Below are 10,052 nucleotides of genomic sequence, written 5' to 3' on the forward strand. Positions count from 1 at the left end.
GTTAAGGAAATAGCATGGCCTTTCTTGGAAACATCCTGGGAACACAAGGAGCCAGCCCTTAAGCCTGTGTTATCTGTCTACCATCCCAAAACTTATTAATGACTGGAGTCACTCAAACTACCTAAGAAAAAAAGGTGTAAAAAGAGATCAGACATGACCCAAAACAGGGGAGAGAAATCTGATGGACTATGCCTTATAACTTATACCTTACACCTTATACTCTCATAATGCCTATTACCTTATACTTCACCTTGTACCCTTATAATACCTTATACCTTCTGGATTATTGTCTTTCCCTTTTACCCTATAAAATATGGGTCACTTCAGTGCCTGTGGAAAAATAGGGAATTGAGAGCATGTCCTTCCATAGACCCTTCCAGCTGCTGAGTTCCAGCCATCCCACCCATTGTAGGAATTCCACAGCTCCCACCTGGACTATGGTAAGACTTATGCAGAGGCCACTGCAGCAGGGCTTGGTCCTAAATTGTGCTTTTTAATGAAAAGAATCAAAGAGAGTTCTTTCTTCCACTGTGCTTAATATGCAAAAGGAGTTACAACTTGTGTTCGGTGCCTCCAAACAGGGCCCTGCTTGTTGACTGTTAAAGGATTTCATGGTCTCTATAGATCTGTTGATTTCCTGATGGGACTTCTGCTCATTCAACCCTGTCTGCCACGTCTGGGCTCTTCTGATTCACTCCAGCAGCCTCATGTCCCTCTTTTTGTCTGCTTCTGGAGATATTTCCTTACCTTTTGTTACAGGATATCCTGTAGTTAAAGTTTTACTTATGCTTTCTTATCTACTCCTTCCAGTTCTACAGATCAAACAAGGGATTAGGTGCAGTTCCTGGGGCCTAAGACTTTCTTTATCTTGGTCAATAGTGTTAGGCTGTGGCACAAATTAGACTCTCCCTACACATTCCTGTAGTACAGGTTTGCCTGCCATCATCTTAAGCCCTGGATTTGTGGCTTCTACTCTCCTCATTCTGGGATAGAACACATATATCAATGTGGCAGGTGCTTAGAAGGGATGGGTTGGAAAGAACCAATCATAGAATCATGGAATCTCCTGCCTTGGAAGGGACCCACAAGGATCATCAAGTCCAACTCCTGTGACTCCTCACCCTGCACAGGACCACCACAAGAACCACAGCATGTGTCTGCCAGCTGGCTTGGTGCCGTGGCCACTTCACTGGGGAACCAGTTTCAGTGCCTGGTTCCTCTTCCAGAAGGTTCTTCGCCCAGAAGATTCTTCACCTGGTTCTTCTGGACAGTCACAGGCTCTTCAGGAGGGACAGGCAGGGCAGAAGAGGCGAAGGGGTGACATTTGGTGTTGTATTTAGTAGAAGGGTTAGAATGTATAGAGCTCAGAGTTGGCAATGGCACAGTTGGGGACCTCTGGGTAAGAACCAAGGGTCAAACAAATAATGCAGATGTCTTTATAGGAGTCTACCATAGACCTTCCAGCCAGGATGATGACACTGAAGACAGTTCCAAGGCAAATGCCCTTGTCCCTGTGGGGGAAAACTTCCCAGAAATTAGCTGGGGGCATCACACAGCTAGTACAACTTGGAAAGATGCTCTCCTTGAAGTGCTGCTTGTCAACAGAGTGGATCTTGTGAGCGAAGAGGAGTCTGGTGGATCTGAACTCATATGGGGCTGAATTGGGGTCTTTGGGGGTGTGGTGTGGGATTTAACGTGTGCCAATGGCTTATAACCATTCTGGGCTGGATTAAAGCTCCAGGGATGGGGTCTGGGGGTGGTAGGGTGGGAATGGGGGGATGGAATGGGGCAGTGCACTGTCCCACCTTGGCAGAGCTTGCCCCTCCCTCTCCTACACCCCACCCAGGGCTGTCTGAAGCCATTGAGAACTTTTTAATAACTTTTTTACAGTCCCTCACAGCCCTGCCCTTTCTTCTTTCCCATTCTCCTCATTATTATCTTGGATCTTGGTTGAGGCTGTCTCATTTTCCATCCTTCCATGAACCTGCACTCGGTAAATGCAGGTATACCATGGGTTTCCCCAGTTGCTCTTCACAAGAAGTTTGACATATGAAAAGGCTCTGGAAAGAGGCTCATTCTGTGAAGAGCAAAAATGGGAGCATTAAAAGCAGCAGTGAAATCAATATGTCTCTCCCCGCCACCCCTGTTCCTGCTCAGGAACAAGCTCCCAAAAGCAGGTGGGAGCAGCAGTGGCCATCTGAGGCTTGCTGGTGGTACAGGGCTGCTGGGGAGGCTGGGAACAAGGAAGGCACTTGGCATCATCCTCTGCACCCTGGCCTGGCTGGGGCTGCATCTCTCTTCCCTCTGCCCTTCCCTGTGCCCCTCGTTCTGTGCTGTCAGAGGGGTTGGGGAGGTGCTCCAGTGCGTGGGGCATCTGGTGTGCCACCCCACCGAGCTCCTGCCACCCTCCACCTGCCTTCCTCCTGTGAGAAGGGGCCTGCTGTGCTGGAAGGAAACTTTCCAGCTTGTCAGCAAGTCACAGGGTGGAGCAAAAAGTGATGCCTGGCAGATTTTGCCACCACTTGTCCCCATTTCTCCATGGCACAAGGTCATCGCTTGGGTGGAGTTGCTGCATGTGCATCTGGCATTGCTGGAGGCAGTGGCTGCAGCCAGGGATCTCTCAGGACTTGTGCTGCCACAAGACCCTGTTCTTGCTATCCTTTGTCTACCACCACCATGTGCAACTCAGCCCCCCAAGCCCCACCAGGTCTCTTTCAGTGGTGGTCCATGACCCTCTGCCCAGGGTGGAAACACTCACAGCCTCCCTGCCATGGACCTGCAGGCAAACCTGTCTGGCAGCCTGACATCTGGCCCCTGTGCATGGCGTGTACCTTCAGAAGGAAAGTCTGCATGGGCTCTTTTTCCACATGGTAGGTGAATGTTCCCAGGAGAGATTCCTCTTCTCCATCTGCATCCACTCCCTCGGGGCAAAGCATGGGGAGAGCAGCTCAGGCTTTTCCTGACTAAAGGAAACATCCCTAACCAGCTTTTTCCAGGGCTCCAGCAGAAAGCTGGCACTGGTCAGGGAAGAGCTCAGTCTCTGCCTTGAGTTTTGGTCAAGAACCCTCAGGTGCTTAGCCAGAACAAGTCTTAAGAAGGATGACCCTCTGGAGCCCTTGAAGTGTCGTGCTTGGGCACTGCAGTGCTCAGGAGACAGCAGGACACAAAACTCAGAGGATGCACAAAAGCAAGACCTGTCCTGGTTCCCCCCAGCCCAGATCCCCACCAGAAGTGCCCAGCAGACTTACAAAGACAGCGATGTCTCTGGGGGCACTGATGACTGTCCCACTCGGAGAGACATCTTTGGTGATGTGCTGCACTGTGATGGCAGCAAGGTGGACTCGTGCTGGCAACCTGATGACCACCTGGCCCTGATGCCCTTTGAAAGACCAGCATCTTCCTGGGGAAACATTTGGCTGCAACCAGAATGCAAGAGCAATGAAGTGTGAGGGGCTGGGGCCAACACAACCGCCCAGGGAGTTTGAAGTGTTGGGGCTGCCATGTCTGTGGGCTCTATTTCTGCTCAAAAATAAGGCATGTGTGAGGAAATGGGCAGAAGTAAAAGGCCTTCCATGCCAGCCAAAGGGGGCTTAGAGTGACAGAACAGATAATCCTGGTCATGAAACCATCCTAGTCAGGCCAAGCAGAAACACCTCTGCCCAGGGTCTCTGTGGGGCATTCCCCTGTTCCCACCACCCACCCATGAACAGCAGCTCTAAGGGATGACTGTGGAAACAGTGTCTTGTTTTACTGACAGTGTGTCCCAGGAGGAGATGGAACAGAAACCTCTCCCCCTGAATTACGAAATATTTTGAAATTATGAGGTGTTCCAGTGGAGTATGAAGATGAATAACAATTTTACTAAAAACAGAGAAGAACATAGAACAAAACAGAACAAAACAACAACCAAACAGTAACAGAGAAAATATCACCTAAGACCACTCCTTTAGTTCTGTGCCACCGAGTCCTTAACTGGTAAGTTCTCAATTCTTAAGTTCTCACAGTGTTTTTCCCGGCAGGACCCCTCCTCCCTCCGAAAAAAACCACATGATGGTATGAAGAAATTTAGCTAAACCATAACACAGGGTGACCAGGCAGAGAGAAAGCTTCTCACCCAGCTGTGGCTGAGGACTGTGAGCAGCACACAGCAGTGCAGCTCAGTTCAGCTCCACTCCCCTCCAGAGGAGAACCACTGCCTCTCCCCAAGCCCAGCCCTGTGCTCCAGCTTTGCTTTGAGGGATCTGATCTACACTGTGGGCTTGAGGGGAGAGCCCCCAACTTCCCAGGAAGGAAGGAAACTGGCACTGCTGGTTTCTGCTCAGATACCTGCAGAATGGTGTCAGGAGGGTTGGCAGTCCAGAAGAAGCGCAAAATCCTGCAGACCCAACTCTCTTTGCAGTCGTAGGTCTGGGAAGTTCTCTGTGTGTCAATGGTGGCTCCTGCAAGGAAGGGAGAGCAGATGGCTGCAAGAGGCAACAGACTGAGAGCTCTTGGTACTCAGACATCATTTCTGATGCCACTGGGCAGCTCCATGTCCTCATTTCCCCACTCGTGGGGGTGCCCATCTGCACAGGGCAGTGGCAGCAGTCACATCCCTGGTGACTGCTTCTCCCACAGGGCTGAGGGTATTGGGAGGCAGCAGAGAACAACCCAGTCATTCCCACTGCAAATGCAGCAGAGAGGAAGAGAACCCCTCCCTCAAGCACAGGAACATCTGTCATCCCTGTGCCATCAGCACAGGAATGTGTTGGGGGCAACCCCAGAGTCACCCATGTGGAGAACAAGAACAGGACACAGACAAGCACAGGGCACGGAGACAGGGCTCCTTCTGTCCCTACCAGAGCTCTTCAGGGCCCAGTCTGTCTTGACATAGGATTCCAAAGTTTTCTTGGTCCATTCTTGGGAATGCTGTGAGCAAACACAGACAAGAACCACATCACTGGACAGTTTGGCACGGCCACCAGTGCCCACAGAGGCAGAGCTGGGTGTCAGACATGCACAGCCACCAGTGCCCACAGAGGCAGAGCTGGGTGTCAGACATGCAGAGCCACCAGTGCCCACAGAGGCAGAGCTGGGTGTCAGACATGCACAACAAGCTGTGCCCACAGAGGCAGAGCTGGGTGTCAGACATGCAGAGCCACCAGTGCCCACAGAGGCAGAGCTGGGGTCAGACATGCACAACAAGCTGTGCCCACAGAGGCAGAGCTGGGGGTCAGACATGCACAGCAAGCTGTGCCCACAGAGGCAGAGCTGGGGTCAGACATGCACAACAAGCTGTGCCCACAGAGGCAGAGCTGGGGTCAGACATGCACAACAAGCTGTGCCCACAGAGGCAGAGCTGGGTGTCAGACATGCACAACAAGCTGTGCCCACAGAGGCAGAGCTGGGGGTCAGACATGCACAGCAAGCTGTGCCCACAGAGCTGACAGACTCTGCTGTCGTGAGCCATGAGGACTGAGGAACAGCATCTGTAGCCACAAGGCTGACCTCACCAACAACCCCAAGCAGTGCTTCCTTGGGGGTTATGCCCAGCCAAGCCTCTTTCCCCAAAATGCAGGGTCACCTCCTTCCCCCCACTGATCTCTACCCTCAGTTCCACGACCTCCTCCAGCAGAAGCTGCAACTTTTGGGTTTCAGTCAATGTGTATGAATTCCTGCAGGAACAGAAAAGCAGATCTTGTCAGAGGAGCCCACCCTCTTGGTGTAGCACCTGAGGTCAGTGAGGAGACACACGTGTGCTTTCCCTGCTGTTCCAGTGCTTCCCTCCATCCCCAAGCTGAGCGAAAGGCAAAGGCAGGAAGGAAGCACAGGAGCCTTTGCTGTTTGGAAAATGAGCACAGTTAGCACAAGGTCAGCCAACACTTCTGCACTGACCCAGCTCCAATTCAGGAAATACCTCTTACCAGAGAGTCTTCAGGCCTGCTGGAGATACCCTTGTCAGCTTCTACAAGGGAAAACTCTCCTTAGACCATCCACTGCCAGACCCACCTGGCTTCCCAGGAAGAATTTCCTAGGAACACAGCACAATTGGCTGTTTCTTTGGGTCAGGCTAGGTGGAAGCAGAAGACCCCAAGATCCATCCAGCCACCATCAGTGACATCTTCTTGAAGGAGTTGCCCATCCCACAAGAGTCACCAACCTCCAGGGGTGTCCATGCTGTGAGGAAGGTCCCGCAGAAAACACCAACTGCAATTCACATCACCAAGGGACAGTTACTGGATGGGAGGTGGCAGCGAACCCCGGGGTCCCCTTGTCTGCTCCCTGCTGCCTTGGGAGTCAGGCAGCAGGTTAGTGTGGAGTGTGGGTGCAGAGAGAGGATGTACCCATGGCTGGGACTATCAGCCCAGGCCTCAGCAGACACCACAGCTTGGTCTTCAGGTGTGCTCGGTGCCCCAGAGCTACTCTCTGCTTCCCCTCACTTCAGTGAGCACCAAGCCCAGGCTGTGTGGACTAGGAGAGGTACCTCCTCACCTGTCCCCCTGCACCACCCCTCTCCTCTGGGCATCCCCAATTCAGCCTTGGAATACCTATGCCCTTCTCTTGGAGCCTTGCAAGCCATTCAGTCCCAGGGCCAGAGCAGTAGCACTGCTGTGAGACCACTGGGAAGCCTTACTGGTGATCTGAAAGTCAGTCCCAGTCAAAGACATGCTCAGGAAGCACTTGGGCCACAGGAGTTTCCCCACACAATGCCCCAAAGGCAAGCTGGCATTCAGCACAGCCAAGCTGTGACCCTCAGGTGTTTGTTCATGAAAACTCACCAAGAGCCACTGAGAACAACAAGACAAAGACTTTAGTGCTCTTCTTCTGCTGAACTATCCTTTTCCTGTAAGAGAGGGAGTCCTGGGGCTGTCAGTGAGCCAAGTCTTGGGCAAACCCCTTCACAGGGGGAAATGCAGGAGTCTCCCCTGGCTTTGCTCTCAGAGCTTTCCCAGACCTGCACAGTCTCTTGCCAAAGCTGGGAAAAACCCTTCCCCTGGAGGCACTTGGCTCTCTCTGCCCCAAGTGCCTGGTTGTGTGGCAGTTTGTCCTCCCCCCAAAGCTGGGGACTCTGCCTCTGGTGTGCCAGTGACACTGCCAAGGGGCTTTGCTCTTGGCTCTTCCTGGCAGTGGCTGCCCAGCAGCAGCCAAGCCTCAGTGCTCAGCTCAGAGCCTCGGGCTGCTGGCTGAGGAACACTGTCTGCTCTCCCCTTTGTTTGAACTGGCGCTCAGACATCCCCCCGGCCCTCATGCACAGGAGAAACACGCAGTACATACACCTTGAGGATGCCTTGGCTCAGATAGTTTCTCCCCAGGAAGACAAGGTCAACTGCCAGGTGCCAAATGAACTTGAAGAACACCCCTGGGCAAAGAAACCATAGAAAAGTTATGTCTGTCCTCTGTGGTATTTTTTGCAGGATGCCAAGCCATCCCCTGTGGGGACATGGGCATTGGGCCCCACACGTTCCTCCATGGGGCAGAAAGCACAGCATCCTGCACCTCTCCTGCCACAAGTGACACTGGGCCAGAGCTCTGGCATAGCACAGCTCTCCTAGTTCACCCCAGAGGATGGCACAGCAAGTGGTGGTGCAGTTTACTTGCAGTTTCTTTGACCCTTGCCAGCTGAAGTTTCCTCAGAGCCTCAGAGAGTGGAGCAGCTGCACTGCTGCCAGGAGAAAAGAAACAAGCTGTTATCAACAATCCCTTCCAGCAGCACAGCCCAGTTCTTACTCTGTGTCTTCCTTCTCCATGGCCCTTGACCCAAACCTTGCCCTTGGCAGGCACCTCTCAGTGGCTGTTCAGAGAGGGGGCACAGGCTGTTCTCCCCCAGCGTGGCACTCCCACCTCTTCCCTGGGGGCTGGTGGTCTCCAACCCCCTCCCTTCCCTGCACAGAGTGAGCCAGGCTTTCAGCCTAGACCTGTCCCCACAGAAGGCAGACTTTGCATGCCACAGGGCTCATCTGGCAACCTCCCCATGCTGCTCCAACCCCACTGACCTTGTTGTGCCCCATCCATCCTGGCACCCTGGGCAGGAGCAGCCAACTTCATACCTGCTTGAGAACGCCACAGTCACCTCTTCCTCATACTCCAAGCGGCTTCTGGGAGGTTCCTGACGTCTCCTCGGGGGACCCCTTCTCTTCCTCATCTCTGGGCAGATTCAGGCTCTGTGCTCAGCTCTCTCTCCTCAGCCCCACCAGTGTGGTGTGCTCGGTGCCACAGCCACTCAACAGCTGTGGGTTCTGTCCCCGTGCCACGGGGCACACAGCTCTGACCTCACAGTGCTGGTAGCTCCGGTGTCACCACAGGGGTGTCCAGGGTGACAGCCACAAGGAGACTGTAAGTTCCATCAACACTTGGCTTTGCAAAATGCAGTGTTAGTAGGACTGCCTTAATGTCAGGTGGTTGAACCCACCATGGAAGAAGCAAGTTGTACATGAACAAGCAAATGGTGCTTGCAGAGGGACAGGAATCATGGAGTGATGGTGGTTTGGGTTGGAAGGGTCACACAGCTGAACTCTGGGGGTTGTTGTGTCTCAGCCTCAGCACCACCTCAGGCACTCAAGTGTTCCCAGGTGGGCACAGGGAGGGAGGATGAGCCTTCCTGCTGCCCCTGAGGCCACAGGCTGGGGACCGTTCACCTCATGGGAAAGGAACCACAAGCCCTGGAAGGTGTGAAGCCCAGTTTCTCACAGTTCTGTGTGCAAGACAGATTTTTGGTGCCCAGTGAGTTAACCCAGAGGTGATTTTGTGGTTGGACCAACCATACCCTCTCTATCCATTTCTGTTACCTGTGAAAGGTTAATACTGTTGCCTTTGCTGGACAGAAATATTAACCTGAGCTTGTTTCCTCTGCCCAGTTGGTCCCATTGCACTCCCAAATTTTTGGAAATTTATTGCCTCCAGGACTTCTAACTCCTGCCAGACTGGGTCTGATCATGGCATCAAATAATTACCAGAGAGAGTGGATACACAGATAGTGCCATTGCATGTGTGTCTCATTGTTCCTGCCATAGTAAAACACCCTCAACATCTCAGTTCTTCTCCTTTTCCTCATCTCACCTTGCCCTCAGCTGCACTGAGAGGCTTTTCACTTCTGATTTACAGCCTGGGCAATATCACCTTATGCGGACGTGGCATCTCATACAAGATCCCTTTTGTTCTCCAGGAGAAGGAAACCACAAGGACATAACCTGTGTTGCATTCCTTTCCCTTGCAGGTTCCTGTAACCTGCTCTCAAAGGGGTTGTGCTGACTGAGGGTGAAGCACAGCCCCTGGGACCCTCCACACTGACTGACACGAGGCTCTGATCCCACCCTGACCTGCAGAGCAGCAGAAAACTGGCAGAGAAGCAGAGAAGGTCCAACACAACAAATCCTGGGATTTCTGAGCAGAAACCCACAGACAGCCCACGTGGTGCTGCTCTAAGGGACCCTGAGCTTAGCTCAGTTGGTTAAAACTTGGCTGTAATAACACCAAGGTCATGGGTTCAATCCCCTGTGTGGGCCATTGACTTAAGAGTTGGACTCGATGATCCTTGTGGGTCCCTCCCAACCCAGAATAGTCTGTGATTCTGTGAAGCCAAAGGCCTGAGGGGCAAGCCAGGAGATGGGCAGGAAGGTGAGCTGGCCAGGAGTGCTCCTCACCCAACTTCAGGCCTTCTAATAAGGTGGTGAGCAAATAAAGAGGACCAGGCTTTGCTGAGTGCAACCACCACAGCTGGAACAGACCCACCTGCCACTTCTGCCAGTGGATCTGACAAAATACATGCACCAGAGTCTTGTATAACTGAAGAAAGGACACAAAAACTTGGGTGGAAACCCAAGTCCTACACCTGGTGCCAGGAAAGGCTGTCACTTCTCCTCCTGTCTACCTGCTTAGTAAATCCAGCCACAGCCTGGAAACTGCTCGTGCCAACACTGCATTTTGTAATCAGAATAAAACCCTCTTGCCAATGGAAAAAAAAAATTGCAGAGATAGGAACAAAACCAGTGACATACAGAGATAGCAACTGAGGCCCCAAGGCAGTTTTGAAAATGCCACTGTTGTGGCTCTTTCAGACACACTTGGTCCTCAGC

This window comes from Pithys albifrons, chromosome 28 (assembly GCF_047495875.1).
Source record: "Pithys albifrons albifrons isolate INPA30051 chromosome 28, PitAlb_v1, whole genome shotgun sequence".
Taxonomy (NCBI): domain Eukaryota; kingdom Metazoa; phylum Chordata; class Aves; order Passeriformes; family Thamnophilidae; genus Pithys; species Pithys albifrons.